Below are 15506 nucleotides of genomic sequence, written 5' to 3'. Positions count from 1 at the left end.
GCTTTATAACAAAGTGAATCAGTTATACATATACATATGTTCCCATATCTCTTCCCTCTTGCGTCTCCCTCCCTCCCACCCTCCCAATCCCACCCCTCTAGGTGGTCCCAAAGCACCAAGCTGATCTCCCTGTGCTATGCGGCTGCTTCCCACTAGCTATCTATTTTACGTTTGGTAGTGTATATATGTCCATGCCACTCTCTCGCTTTGTCACAGCTTACCCTTCCCCCTCCCCATATCCTCAAGTCCATTCTCTAGTAGGTCTGTGTCTTTATTCCCGTCTTACCCCTAGGTTCTTCATGACATTTTTTTTTCTTAAATTCCATATATATGTGTTAGCATACGGTATTTGTCTTTCTCTTTCTGACTTACTTCACTCTGTATGACAGACTCTAGGTCCATCCACCTCATTACAAATAGCTCAATTTCGTTTCTTTTTATGGCTGAGTAATATTCCATTGTATATATGTGCCACATCTTCTTTATCCATTCATCTGACGATGGACACTTAGGTTGTTTCCATCTCCTGGCTATTGTAAATAGAGCTGCAATGAATATTTTGGTACATGACTCTTTTTGAATTATGGTTTTCTCAGGGTATATGCCCAGTAGTGGGATTGCTGGGTCATATGGTAGTTTTATTTGTAGTTTCTTAAGGAACCTCCATACTGTTCTCCATAGTGGCTGTACCAATTCACATTCCCACCAGCAGTGCAAGAGGGTTCCCTTTTCTCCACACTGTCTCCAGCATTTATTGTTTCTAGATTTTTTGATGATGGCCATTCTGACTGGTGTCAGATGATATCTCATTGTAGTTTTGATTTGCATTTCTCTAATGATTAATGATGTTGAGCATTCTTTCATGTGTTTCTTGGAAATCTGTATATCTTCTTTGGAGAAATGTCTATTTAAATCTTCTGCCCATTTTTGGATTGGGTTGTTTGTTTTTTTGTTATTGAGCTGCATGAGTTGCTTATAAATTTTGGAGATTAATCCTTTGTCAGTTGCTTCATTTGCAAATATTTTCTCCCATTCTGAGGGTTGTCTTTTTGTCTTGTTTATGGCTTCCTTTGCTGTGCAAAAGCTTTGAAGTTTCATTAGGTCCCATTTGTTTATTTTTGTTTTTATTTCCATTTCTCTAAGAGGTGGGTCAAAAAGGATCTTGCTGTGGTTTATGTCATAGAGTGCTCTACCTATGTTTTCCTCTAAGAGTTTGATAGTTTCTGGCCTTACATTTAGGTCTTTATTCCATTTTGAGCTTATTTTTGTGTATGGTGTTACGGAGACACTTTATTTACAAAAACAGATGGTGGGGCCAAATTTGGCCTCTGGGCTGTAGTTTGCCTAGCCATGCCCTATAAAGCATGGAAAGAACATACATCACATCAAACTACAGAAGCTAACAGCCACGAGAAAAAATCAAAGATTGCTTTCCAAGCAGGACCAAGAATAACACATGGCTGCTCCTGAACCTCTCCCAGATTCCCAGAGTCCATATTCAGGGCTGGTACACAAAAACATACTACTACTTGCACTTATTAGCCCCAGGTCTGGGGAGAAGCAAAGTAGGACAAAACTGGTAAAACTAGAGAAATGAAGCCTGTGGCAGGTGCTCTATGTCAGAAGTGAAAGTTCCAGAACTATGCAATGAATTGAGCAATGTCCATAAACTTCCCTGCGTACTCAATACCCTGAGGGGTAATCAATAAAAGTCCCAGAAAGATGGCATGAATCCAAGTAGGGAATATACAGGGAATATACAAAATGTAAGAAGCTAACTAATGAAGAACACCTCAACTGAGCTGAATGGAAAAAGGCTCTTTCCACAAATGTTTCATGCTGTACTTCAACTTAAATAAAAATGAATTGAATTAAAATAAGAGCTGAGAGATTATATGACAGAACAACATAATGAGAAGTAAAATGAAACTGCAGACCCAAAGAAATAAACAGAGTATCAAAACGTAGCATTAGAAAATAATAATTAAATTAGAATTGGCAAGGAACAAAGTGTACATATAACCAAGGGCGGAAAGCGGGGCATGGGGGGTGGTGGTGGGATGAATTGGGAGATTGGGATTGACATATATACACTAATATGTATAAAATAGATAACTAATAAGAACCTGCTGTATAAATAAAATAATAAAATAAAATTCAAAAATTCAAAAAAAATAATTTAAAAATCCCTATTTTTAAAGTTAAAAAAAAAACAACTATACAATGGACATCCCCAATAATTGAGTGTGAGAGTTACTGTTTCTCTACACTCTTGGCAATGTTAGTCTTATTAATCCATCTGATATTTTTTAACTCTCTGGTTGGTAAAAATATCTTATTGTGTTTTAGTGCTTGCATTTTCCTAAATTATTATTAAGGTTGAATGGCTTTTCTTAAATTTATTAGCTATTTGTGCTTCTTTTTCAGTGAGATGAGTGCAGGCTAGTATTTACTAATGGTATAACTCTGGATGAATTCCTAAATTTCTTTGTGCCTCATTTTCTTGCCTGCAAAATGGAGATGCTAAGTGTATTTGATCAAAAGGGTTATTACACAAATTAGCTGAGTTTGTACATGTAAAGTCCTTAGGCTATTGCCTGGCAAATAATATTCTCTCAATCAATATTACCTATATCTTTGTCCTTTTTTTTTCCATTTTAGGTTGCTTTATTTTTTGATTTGCAAAAGCTCTTTATATATTATAGAAAGTCATCTGTTTTCTGAAACACACTTATTGCAAATATTTTCTTCCAGTTGGTTTCCTTCTAGCTTTACTTATGGTATATTTCATCTTAAAGAATTTAAAAATTCTTTCTAATCTATCCATCTTTAAGGAGTTTTATATAGAATATATATAGCATTATATTTTGCTTAAAAGGTATTCCTAATCATAAGATTAAAATAATTCTCCCATATTTTCTTCCACTATACTTATATTTTTTGGTGTTTAGTGCTTAAATTGCCTTGGAATTTATTTTTGTATGTGGAATGATGTAGGAATTTGAGTTTTCTTCCAAAGTGCGAGAATAATTTTCCCAGTGCTCTTTATTTCATATATTCTGCCCTTTCTCCACTGATTAAGATGCCTGATTGACTTTATGTATTAAATTCACATATATAGAAGGCATTTTTATTTATTCCTCTTTCTTTGTTCTCTTCTGTATCTGGAGGAAGAATACCACACAATTTTAATTAACATAACTACATATAATAGTATATTTAATATTTGGTCATACAAGTTCACATTTTAATTTTTCTGTACATTTTCTTGGATATTTTAAAAACTTTTTTCCTTTATATGAACTTTACAATCAGTATGTCAAGTTTATTCAGATTATTTTACTATATAGATTAATTTGGAGAGAATTGCTACATACAAAATATTGAGTCCTTTAGCACATTTATTATTAGGTTAATCTTAGCATTTTGCTGTTATCATGATAAGATGCTCCTTGTCTACTACATTTTCTAAGTGGCTATTGTTGACAAATAAAGATGCTAGTGGTTTATTATAAAAAAGAATTATTAGGTAAGTGAACTGAAAATTGATATAATTAGAGAAAAAAGACAAAGAAATTGAAAATATTAAAGAAAAGAGATATGCAAAACTAACAAAAATGATCAAAATAAGGATAGCTGGTGACTCTGAAGAACAAAACTAAATAAAATGAATATAAAAGACATAAAACTGGACAGTTTTTCTATAGAATTAAATCTGCATTTTAAAAAGAACACATTATGTTTTAAGAAAAAATTGGAAAACAAACGCACAAACACGCACGCACAGCATCTCCCAGTTTAAGCTACTGAAATTCAAAGGAGAAAGAAATAATTCTATGGACAACCGGTACAAAAAAATAAGGGGAGGCGGGCATGTTTTTTGCAAAGGAGCATTACATTAAAGACCAAAACATAACAAATCCAAGCCCACACAATTCTGAGAGGGAAAAGTAGTAATCTAAGGATATTATATGAGGGCTTCCCTGGTGGCGCAGTGGTTGAGAGTCCACAAGCCGATGCAGGGGACGCGGGTTCGTGTCCCGGTCTGGGAAGATCCCACATGCCGCGAAGCGGCTGGGCCCGTGAGCCATGGCCGCTGAACCTGCGCGTCCGGAGCCTGTGCTCCGCAACGGGAGAGGCCACAACAGTGAGAGGCCCGCGTATCACAAAAAAAAAAAAGAAGTCAGTTTAAGGATATTATATGAGACACATGCCTACTCGAGCTTAAGAAATTCTTTAAATATTGCCAAATTAAAAAATAATTTTAAGTCTATGACATTAATGAACATTGTTGAAGAAAAGAAAAAAAAAACTTTCCATAAAAATTAGTCAATTAAAAGACTAAAAACACACACAGAGGAATGGACAGTCATTGCAGCAGTGTGGTTGAGCCCTAAGTCTTTAAATATAGAACCAAGTTTAATCAATTGTGCAATTATGTGAATGTGATATCAAGAAAAGAATCTCAATGGACAAGTGAAAACTTGACTTATAAAAATAAACAAGAGGTAAGTGAAAGGGAGATGGAATAAAGCATGAGTGGTCAGACCCCTATTTTTTTTTATAACAGTCACTCAACACTGACTAAAATTTAAGATTGTCATCATTATACTCTTTAATCTCTTCATTAATCTTAGATGGCCACTTTAAAGAAAGTCGTAATGTGAATTTCAGCCACTTCTTTCATTTTATTTCAGTCTATTTGTTTAAAATTAAAACACATCTATTTTCCTCATGTTTTATTATATCATTTCTATCAAGCTGTTTCTCTATCCTTCTACCTATATATAAGCATATAAAAAATATCAAGAATGATGTTCCCTTAATATCAGTGATGATTTTTTTGGTGGGGTTTCTATTTACTTTCTCCCCTGCATTGTTCTAATTATTTATAACAAAGAAACACCATTTAAACAAAATAAATGTTTTTTTCTGAAACTACAAAATTTTTAGATCATTAAAATATCTACATAATCCTATAAAATATTCCATAAGAATTTTAATACGTATGTAAAACTATGTTTATAAAATTTGGGGAATTCAAATAGTTTGAAATAGATCAGTGGGACAAAACTGAGTTCTTGAAATAGACTTGAACATATAAAGAAATTAAATATATCATAAAAGGACATTTCAAATAAGTAAGAAAAGAATGGCTTACCTATTTAAATATTGGAATCTAAGTTTAAAAATTGGACCTCTAAAACCAAAATAACTTTGAAAGATCAAAGTTATAAATATTTAATTAAAAAAAACCCTACAGTTCACAGAAAAAGAAGTACAAATGGCCAGTAAACATATTGAAAAGATGCTCAAATTCATAGATAATTGAAGAAGTGCAAACCTAAATTTCAAAATTCCATTTTCCACCTAAAAGACCAGTAAACATGTGATAGTCTGTGCAGACAGAATGCAGGTCCAGGAAAAAGACATTCCCAAATACTCTTTAATGAAATATAAATTAGATAACTATTTGGCATCAGCTATGAAAATTTCAAAATTACACTCTTCAACTAAGTAATTCCATTTCTAGAAATTTACCCCTAGGATATATCACACAAAGAAGCAAAGACGTGTGTACAATGATAATCATTATGGCATTATTTAAAATACCAAACCATGGAAAATACCTACCTGTTCAACAAGGGAGGCTGGTCGAATTAACTGTGGAACATGCAAACAACAAATTACACGAGATCCATTACGAAGAATGAGATAGAACGAAATGTGGTGATATGGAAAAATGTCCCAAGAGCGATGGCTTAGGGAAAGAAGCTGCAAAGCAGTTTTCTACAAACCATCTATTTGTATAAAGAATATTCATATAGGTACAGATGGCATGTAGATGGTATTTTCACAAGGTCCCTTCCTCTGTACCAGCGGTTGAATTCAAGTGGGCTGAGGTGAACAGGAGCCTTAAGCCCCCCTAGCCTCACCACACTCACCACATTTGCTTCAAAGACAAGAAGAGGTACAGCACAGAATCTGATCGGTGTAGTGCAATGCCTACGGGAGTGGTAGGTGTGAGTGGAATATTTCATATATGACCCCCTTTTGTATAGTATATATATACCCAACACACACAAATACACATGCCCACCTGTGAGCACACATGCCCATGGTTTCATAAAAATTCAGATACATTTAATCTATTATTTGAAACAAATTAGCTTTTAATGAAATGATACAACCCCAGTCTCACTGGCAGTCTTTACTCTAGTCTTTACACAAACTGAACCACCAACAGAAGCCAGGAAGGTATCATAAATATGAGGAGCTGCTCCCACATGAGGAACACAAAAGGGCAAGCCTGATGATAAAAGAATGACCAATGAGGTTAGCCTTTGAGTATGGAAAACAACGCAGAGAAGAACTCTAAGTGAGATGGAGAGCACAAAGCCCAGCGAAAAGTGAGTGTCTATTTAAAAGCTAGAGCCTATTATTACCAAGCATTTGCCAAATCAAGTAAGAATGAAAAAATTCCAGATTTTTCTATGAACTCTCCCTAATTTAACACTGGCAACTGTTTCAAAAATACTTCAAATACTGATCTGGACCAAAAAAGAAAAAAAGGCAAAAAACCCCTCAATCTACAGATCTAATGAAAGACTAGTACTGCAAACTCTCTCATACTCTCCAACTTCTATGAGAAAATGATTGTTACCTCTTATAGATATTATTCAGCTATAACTCTTGGTGTATGGAAACTCTAATCCATATTAGACAACATAAGTAACAACATTCAATAAAATGATCAAACAGGAACAGCCAACAAAATAAATCTGGACTTAGGGTAAAAAAAATACATACACATACATTATCATAATATAAGAAAAATTACTGATTCTTTTTAAAAAGACATCAACTTTGGGAGGGCAAATAAATGTGGCAATAATTTTACTGTCAATGTGGTTATAATATCTTTAAAACACAATTTTAGATTTATTTAAAGTTTAAGTTTAAAAAATAATCATTCTTAAGACGTTTCATAAGACATGTACAAATGTCCCATTTACTAAAATTGAACAGAAACAGGATTATACTATGATATAATTCTAACTAAATATCTTGACTTCCTCAAGGTCAGCCCTGTAGCTTCTGATACAGAAATACACATTCCACTTTGAAATCACTGTGGCTCAAAAAAGAAAATGCCTGAGGATCTAGCAAGCTCATCGTCCCTTTGCCCTCTCCTACTACAGTCATCTCTCTCAATATTTTGCTATGAATTTATAGAATATTTAAAAACTGGGTCAAATTCTTGGTAACCAGAACATAAAACGAAGTTAGTATTGCAACTAGCATTTTGTACAGATATAAAAATATTATCACATTTGATTGATGTTTTTAATCCTCTTTTTACAAAGAAAGAAATAGAGGCACAGATAAATATGTAAGCTGCCCAAGGTCAAGAAGGTAAAAAGCAGTAGAGATGTAGTATTATTCATCACAAAAGGTATACTTTAAGGAAATCAAGAGACAAAGTCTCAAATTAAAAGTCACATCTTCCTTTTAAAGAAAGCCCTATAAGTTTTATTCATAAGGCTATTAATCTTATAATTAAGAGAAACAGCTAAGGCTCTAGAAACAAACAGTTCAGGTTCAAATCTTAACTCTGTTACATACTATATGTGACCTTGAACAAATCACTTAGCCTCTTGTTTAGATTTTTTATACTTGTTTAGATTTTAATGTGCACATTAATTATTAGCAAACATCAAGGACTGTTTCTCCTTAAATTCCAAAAGTGTGTGAGAACACATTTTTTCCTGCTATGAAAAATTACAAATATAGGCATACTAACACATACCAGGTATTCCAGATTAACTTGAATGTATGGGTTATAAAAAGTGTTGAAGAAAATTAAGTAAATTGGATTGACTAGGGGAAAAAATAGTTACTTTAGGGAAGCAGGAAAGTATTAGTCTGGGAAAAAAATGAAACAGGCTACAGTCTTTGCTCTCCTGTAAGACAGTTCATCCTAGATCCGTACTGAAACTCTGATTTCAGGCAAGGTTGTGAACACAGGAGATATGTCAGGGGAGATGGATCATACCTTATCTGGAAATATCTAGGATGTAGAATTCTTTCTCAAGTGCTTCTGAGTGGGCCTGAAACACAAGGAACCCATGGGGGAAATTCCTTCCTTGCTAGCTTAATTCTTAAGATTTTATATTGTCATCTGCTTCCTAGAGGAGACTTGGAATAGAGGCAAGCAAAGGCACAGAAATAAAAGCTCAACAGGAATTTTTAATAACTAAAAAAGGGGAAAATAAAGGAGAGGGGAATGGAATTTTTTTTGAAACAAAAACTGCTTTTTAAATCGTCCTTTAAAAAGACCTCAAGGTGACTGGCAGAAACTTTCTTCTTGAAGCACAAAATATGTGTAATATACAAACTTATCTATGTATTAAACCTGTCAAGTGAAGAGTAGGCATTTGAGACTTAAAAGTGAATAGTTTAGGGCTTCCCTGATGGTGCAGTGGTTGAGAGTCCACCTGCCGATGCAGGGAATGCGGGTTCGTGCCCCGGTCCGGGAAGATCCCACATGCCGCAGAGCGGCTGGGCCCGTGAGCCATGGCCGCTGAGCCTGCGCGTCTGGAGCCTGTGCTCCGCAACGGAAGAGGCCACAACAGTGAGAGGCCCGAGTACCGCCAAAAAAAAAAAAAAAAGTGAATAGTTTATGTTCCTCAATCACGGATAAGTATTCAACAACAACAACAACAAAAACCCACAACATATTTATTACAGGATAAAAATACTTATTGTGTGCCAATAATTCAAGGTCCTTCCCTCAATAAGTTCATCAGTCTAATAGAAGACTGTTCAACTCAGGACAATAGGGCTGAGATAAGCAAATGTTAACAGAAGAATTAGCAAGACAACAGAAAGAACTGATGGGAGAAGATTAGAAAAGGCTTTAAAAAGTGGCTGGCATTTGTGCTATATCTTGAAGGATGAGTAGTATATTCTGACAGTTGGAGACAAGACAAAGAAGAGCATTAAATGTGTAAAATTTAAGGTGGTTCTTGTGGGCTACATATTAGCTATATGTAGCTTAACAGGAGGATGGCTAGAAATGTAGTGGCAAATCAAGATGGAAAAGATGGTTTTCAGCTAGATAATAAATAAAAAATGAAAACCTTTAAGACTTTAAAGAGGAGATAACTGATACATAGAGAGTTTTTAAAGGGAGCAGTTTGAAGGATCAATTTTAGCAGGCAGAGTATAGATATTATTGAAGTCTTTACTAAATAGACTGAACATTAAAATACACGGGTTTGTGGACTTGTTATGCAGGATTGATCAATGAAAATAATTTAAAAATTGACATTATAGTAGACATGGTTTCTCATTTTTGAATGCCGTTCCTTATATTTAAATGTTTAAATGTACTAGTCGACAAATAAATGTATAAATTTATAAAATTTCATTTAAAATTTTAGTGACATTTCCAATCTGTGTTCAATTTAACATACACTCTAAACTTCATCTATCAGGAAACAGTAAAATTGGGGCCATTTAAGTAAAAGTGACAAGCAAGTAGTGGTAAAATCCATCCATTTATTCCACAAATATTACTAAGCATCTACTATATGTCCAGTGCTATGCTAGTCACTGAGAACAGAGAAGAAAGAGTCCATGCCTTCAAGACATTCTTTGTTATGTGTGGGAGATAGAAGAGCAAAAAAAGAGTGAGAGGGCTTCCCTGGTGGCGCAGTGGTTGAGAGTCGGCCTGCCGATGCAGGGGACACGGGTTCGTGTCCCGGTCTGGGAAGATCCCACATGCCGCGGAGCGGCTGGGCCCGTGAGCCATGGCCGCTGAGCCTGCGCGTCCGGAGCCTGTGCTCCGCAACGGGAGAGGCCACAACAGTGAGAGGCCCGCGTACCGCAAAAAAAAAAAAAAAAAAGAGTGAGAAAGCACCGTGTAAGGTGGTGATAAAGGCTTATAACCAGAAAATAGAAGTAGCTAGAATGTAAATTCCCCAAAGACAGGGAAAATTATCTGTTTAGCACATTCATATATATACCCAAGCACCTTAAATACTGGCACATATTAAATACTTAACAAGTAAATACTTAGTGAGCACCTATTACTTGCCAGACAGTGGTGAGGCAATGGTGACAGGATGGTTAGATTTAGGTTTAAAATTAAGATTATTACATCTGAATTTGAATTCCAATCCTACCTCTTACCAGCTGTAACTTAGACTCAATTTCCCTATCTAAGAATAACAGAATATATTTCATAAGATAATCAAATGAGATAATATACCTAAAATGCTTAGCATAACACCTTTCACATGAAATAAGCACACTATTAGGACAATAAATCTATTCAATATGATTGCTGAATTTGAGGACAACATAGAAAATCAATAGCCTCTTCAAATATAAGAAAGATACAATCTGCCCTAAATGTACGAAACTCACATATTCACTTAGTCCCACCACGGTCCTGGCTTTGTACCCTCATTTGACCGGCCCTATGAAGGCTGTGACTTGCAAGCAGTTCCTGAAAGAAGCCAGACACTACAACATTGATGTGTGGAGAAATAAAGGCTAAACTTTTAAAGGGATAAACTTTGACCAATAAGAGAGAGAAAATGGGAAGCAGTCTGCAGATAAATCCCTCACTCTTGTCCTGTAGGTCCTGTGTGACTAAACAGCCAGCTTTATAAGGAAATGCATTATCTCACGTAAGACACTGATTCATTGACTTGAATGTTATAAAAAGTTCAAACGTATGGATCTACAAAAGTAAAAAGGAGGGCTTCCTTGGTGGCGCAGTGGTTGAGAGTCCGCCTGCCGATGCAGATGCAGGGGACATGGGTTCGTGCCCCGGGCCTAGGAAGATCCCACGTGCCGCGGAGCAGCTGGGCCCGTGAGCCATGGCCGCTGAGCCTGCGCGTCCGGAGCCTGTGCTCCGCAACCAGAGAAGCCACAACAGTGAGAGGCCCGCGTACCGCAAACAAACAAACAAAAAAAGAAGTGAAAAGGAAACCAGGGGATGTGATGAACCAATCAAGACACCAACTGCTGCCAAAATGAATGGAAGACAATTCACTCCCATCATCTCATTTCTACGCAAACTGATAGTAACATGCATGTCTGTGGTTTTGAACTCAAGCAGTTTTTCTTACTATTATAACCCTTACCAATGCCTATGTTCATAAGATTCGGGACTAGATGTTAATGAAATGAGTTCTTTCACATATAGTTAATCTAAGACTAATTTGTATGGGCCATGTTCTATGTTCCAGGCATGATGACATACTATAGAAAGGACAGATTTTAAAAATAAAAGGTTAGGTTCTATTGCTAGGCCCATTAGCAAAGTGACCTTAGATTTTCCCCTTAATGATCTCAGAGTTTCAGCCTCCTCATTTATAAAACAGAAAGAGAGTACCATTGATGTCAGGACTATTGTGCTTATACATAACTAGCCCACCAAAAATAAATTATGTCATGTCTCATCTTTCCTTTTTTTAAACAAGAAATTAAGATATTTCTAAGTAGAAAAAAAAAAACCTTGAAAAAATTGGAATAGTTATGTTAATTATAATACAATAATAAAATCTAAATTCAATTACAAGCAAACATTAAGCCTGTTACTAATTTTAACCTTTTTTAAAAACCTTTTTCATTTTGTACCATCTCTAAAACACAATCAAATGCACTATGGACAATCTGATAACTACTATCCTCAGAGCATATTTAAGATCAAACATTTGAATTCTTATTTTCTGATGTTTTAGAATAAAAGCTATTTAAATAACAATTTTGTTCTTACTTGGCCTAAAGTTAAATGTAATTTGGCTACTTTGTATTTCAAATTAATAATATATATATAGAAATTATGATTATGTAGAAATCATTAAATCTTTCCTTTTTGGGAGGAGGAGAATGAGGTCAATTTAAAACTGTTAAAAGTTAACTTTAAAAGTGAGAGTGGCTACTATTTAAAATTGTGTCCTGGAAGTAAATAATGGCTGTTATTTATTAAATGTTCTTTCCTAATTCTGGTACTGGGCCATAGAGGTGAAGGCGTGGAGGGAGGTCACTGCTGAGATCCTTCCAAATCTAAATCCTACGAAACCCAATCCATGAAATGTTCTCAATCAATTAATGGAAAATTACAAATACTTCACTTGGTGGTATTACTTAGAAAGCCTTATACAACTCCTTATTTATTTTAACAATAAAGTACTTATTTCTAGAGTTCAACACTTAGGATAATGGAAATGACATTTAATGACACAACATAAAGAACCTACTATATAGCCATTAATGTAAACATATTTTGACTTCTTAACATATTAATTAATTAGAATAAATTAACAAAATGTAGCTAGAAATTAATTTTAATCACTGCGTTTTGTCTCTTGGCTGCAAACAAATTAATAATATATTGCCCTTGCAGTTTACCAGGGTATGATTAATGGTCAATATTAAAATTTCTGGGGTCTTCTGGCAATGTGAAAACCTGACTGCCTAACTAGAAAAAGAAAGCCATCTGAATGTAATAAATCAGAATTACTGAAGGTAAGCCCTGTGAGATGGCCCATCTGGTCAGGCCTGGAAGTGTCAAGTACTGTCCCAAGCACTTTAAGCAGCCAGCCTCTTTATCAGCCGCTCTCTTTCCAGTCACGCTCCTGTTCACGTCTTTGCTACATGCTCTGCTGATTACCTTGGAAAAGGGCAATGCTGTAACTGTTCAACTGACCTTTCAGTTTATTTTCTCTCGTGTAATATGAAACATGAGCTAACACAGTCTTAGTCTACTGATTTTTAGGAAGGAATCTAACTTAATGTTTTAACAGTTCTTAGCTCAAATAACACTCTGCTCTGTGGTCAGCTTTCTCTTTGGGGAAAAATTACATGGCAAAGACCAGAGGTTTGGGCTAGAGGTCCTCCATGATGTAGACCACAATCTGCACAAGAGCTATACTCCTGAGTATGCGTGGTTAACTAAACTGCTGAGAAGCAATTCCAACCTTTTAAATCACCAAGAGAATCTTGTTCTTAATATGATTCATTGTATCAATAGATTAAAAGCAATGATGGGGGGCTTCCCTGGTGGCGCAGTGGTTAAGAGTCTACCTGCCGATGCAGGGGACATGGGTTCGTGCCCCGGTCCAGGAAGATCCCACATGCCGCGGAGCGGCTGGGCCCGTGAGCCATGGCTGCTGAGCCTGCGCGTCCGGAGCCTGTGCTCCGCAACAGGAGAGGCCACAACAGTGAGAGGTCCACGTACCGCAAAAAAAAAAAAAAAAAAGCAATGATGGTTATGTGAATGTCACTGTTACTCAAACATTGTCAAAAATTCTATACTCCGCAAAGTAGAGAGGGAGGTGAAGGAGTCAAAATATACAACTTCTAGACCATCTTTAAGGTACTAGCTATGTGAACTTAAGGAGGATAACCACCCAAAGCTTTAGCTTCCTCTTCTGTAAAATGAAGAAGCTAAATTGAAAGGTACCATCCAGGTCTAAGAACCTATAATCCGTACTCTAGCCTTCTTTGACTCAAAGTTGGGTCCTAATTCTTCCAACCAAGAAAGGAAAAAATTGCACCCCAAAACAAAGGTTATTTTGGATGTCTCACACACACACACCAAAGAGTGTATATTTTACTGTGCACAAGTAGCATACTTTTAAATACACCATTTTGCTTAAAATAAAATGCAGTGTATAAACCACTATGAAACATAAAATGCAAAGCAAATAAAAAAAGAAAATAGTCTGTCAGCCAACTGAAAAAATTATAATGAATTATAAATATCACAAATCATAAATGATAATGACTAATACCTCATGGAATACTTACTATGCTATAGGCACTGTTAAATATTAACTATTAAGCCCTCACAATAACCCAATGTGGAGGGTACTGTTATCATTCTCATGGTACAGATGAAGAAACAGGAGGTTAAAAAATTTTGCCCAAGGCCACACAGTTATTAAGTGGGTGAAGCTGGAATACATATCCAAGACTTTCCTTCCAGAGTATTTTTACTTAAGCATTACTCATAATAGCACCCAATACGTTTTGCCGTTTACAGTTTTTCAGTTGATTTGGACTTCTATACTAAATTTAATTTATTACTTAGTATTTGTTAAATAATTTTCATATGCTAAATTTCTGATGGAAAAAACCTTTTATTATAGGTTACAGTGATACAAATGTTCAAAAATAAAGTCATCAGAAAACTCACTTGAAAAAAATTAAAACTTGTCATATTTACACTAACTAAACAAATCCACAAAGCATTTTTTTCTATTTTATTTTGTAAAATCTAACAAAAGGCAGAAATCACATTGGTACTGATTCTAATTACCCAGAGAATTTTACTTGGAGGGCAGGTGTACCTGTCACAATGAACCTGAAGTAACTGAGTTAAAGCAAAATATGCAAACATGTACTATTTATACCTCTTATATACAGTTTCAAACCGGAATGTTATTATATCAATTATAAGATAAAAACTAATGGACACTAATTTTTTTTCTCTGAAAATCACCAAAGATCAGAAACCTTATAATATGGTAATTAGCAAATCAAAAAACCCAATCACACATTTGAATTTATTAAATATAGCCAGATAGCTATGAACTTTATCCTTGTGAATGTTTTTATATTAGAGAGGATAAATGAATCAATTTTCACTTTGACAATGGCATGGGACACAGTATACTAATATATATCAAAGAATCCAAGGAGATATATATATTTCCAACAAAAACTTCCCATCCTTTGGACTAAATAGCCATGAAATATCAAAGGTTTATCAAACACTCTGACAAGATTTTTGCCTTTACTGAGGGAGATAAAGGTTTAAAAATTCTGTCAGCTACAAAACCAAAAGATTAAAGAGCTTTCATAGTGACTCCTAACATGTTGGCAAGACCTCTTTTAAGTTATAAAAATCCAAGTTTCATATCTATATCCATCTATCTATCTATCTGTGTGTGTATACACATACACACACACACACACAGACACACATCTTTTCTACATCCACTGACCTAACACAGACCAGACATAATAGGTCTGAAAGCAAAGAACAGCTTGGCAAGTGGAGTAGTCTGCTATATTGTCTGCATGTCTCAGTTTATTATTTTTCCGAATTACACATTTTATTCTTTTAAATATTTACCCAAATTGAGATTGAGATAAAGTATTTAAATTTTACTAAGCAACAATACTCTGTAGGTTTTGTAATGAAGTATGGATGTAAAACAACATTTTTAAATTTCACTTACCATATTATCTAGAGTCTCTGTGCCAAATTAAACTACTATACAAGGACCATAATGCTATAAGCAGATTTGAAAGAAAACCCAAAGCTAAATTCCATTCAAGTATAGCTAAATCTGTTTGCTAATAAGGCCACCCTGATGCTTAATTTAATAGCCTATTCAACATCAGTAAAATGGATACTTTAAATTCATCTAGAACTCATATTGCTTATGGGCCACAATATTCTAGTTCAGTGCTCCCAA

The 15506-nt window shown here is 35.1% G+C and overlaps 1 protein-coding gene across 1 annotated transcript in view; it reads right to left on the bottom strand.

Moving 5' to 3' along the window:
* Positions 1–15506, bottom strand: part of GBE1 (1,4-alpha-glucan branching enzyme 1) — a 293919-nt gene that overhangs the window by 228225 nt on the left and 50188 nt on the right. The gene's annotated exons all lie outside the window — the stretch shown is intronic.

The sequence above is a fragment of the Orcinus orca genome, chromosome 5 (assembly GCF_937001465.1).
Source record: "Orcinus orca chromosome 5, mOrcOrc1.1, whole genome shotgun sequence".
Classification (NCBI taxonomy): domain Eukaryota; kingdom Metazoa; phylum Chordata; class Mammalia; order Artiodactyla; family Delphinidae; genus Orcinus; species Orcinus orca.
This window is presented reverse-complemented; position numbering and strand designations above follow the sequence as displayed.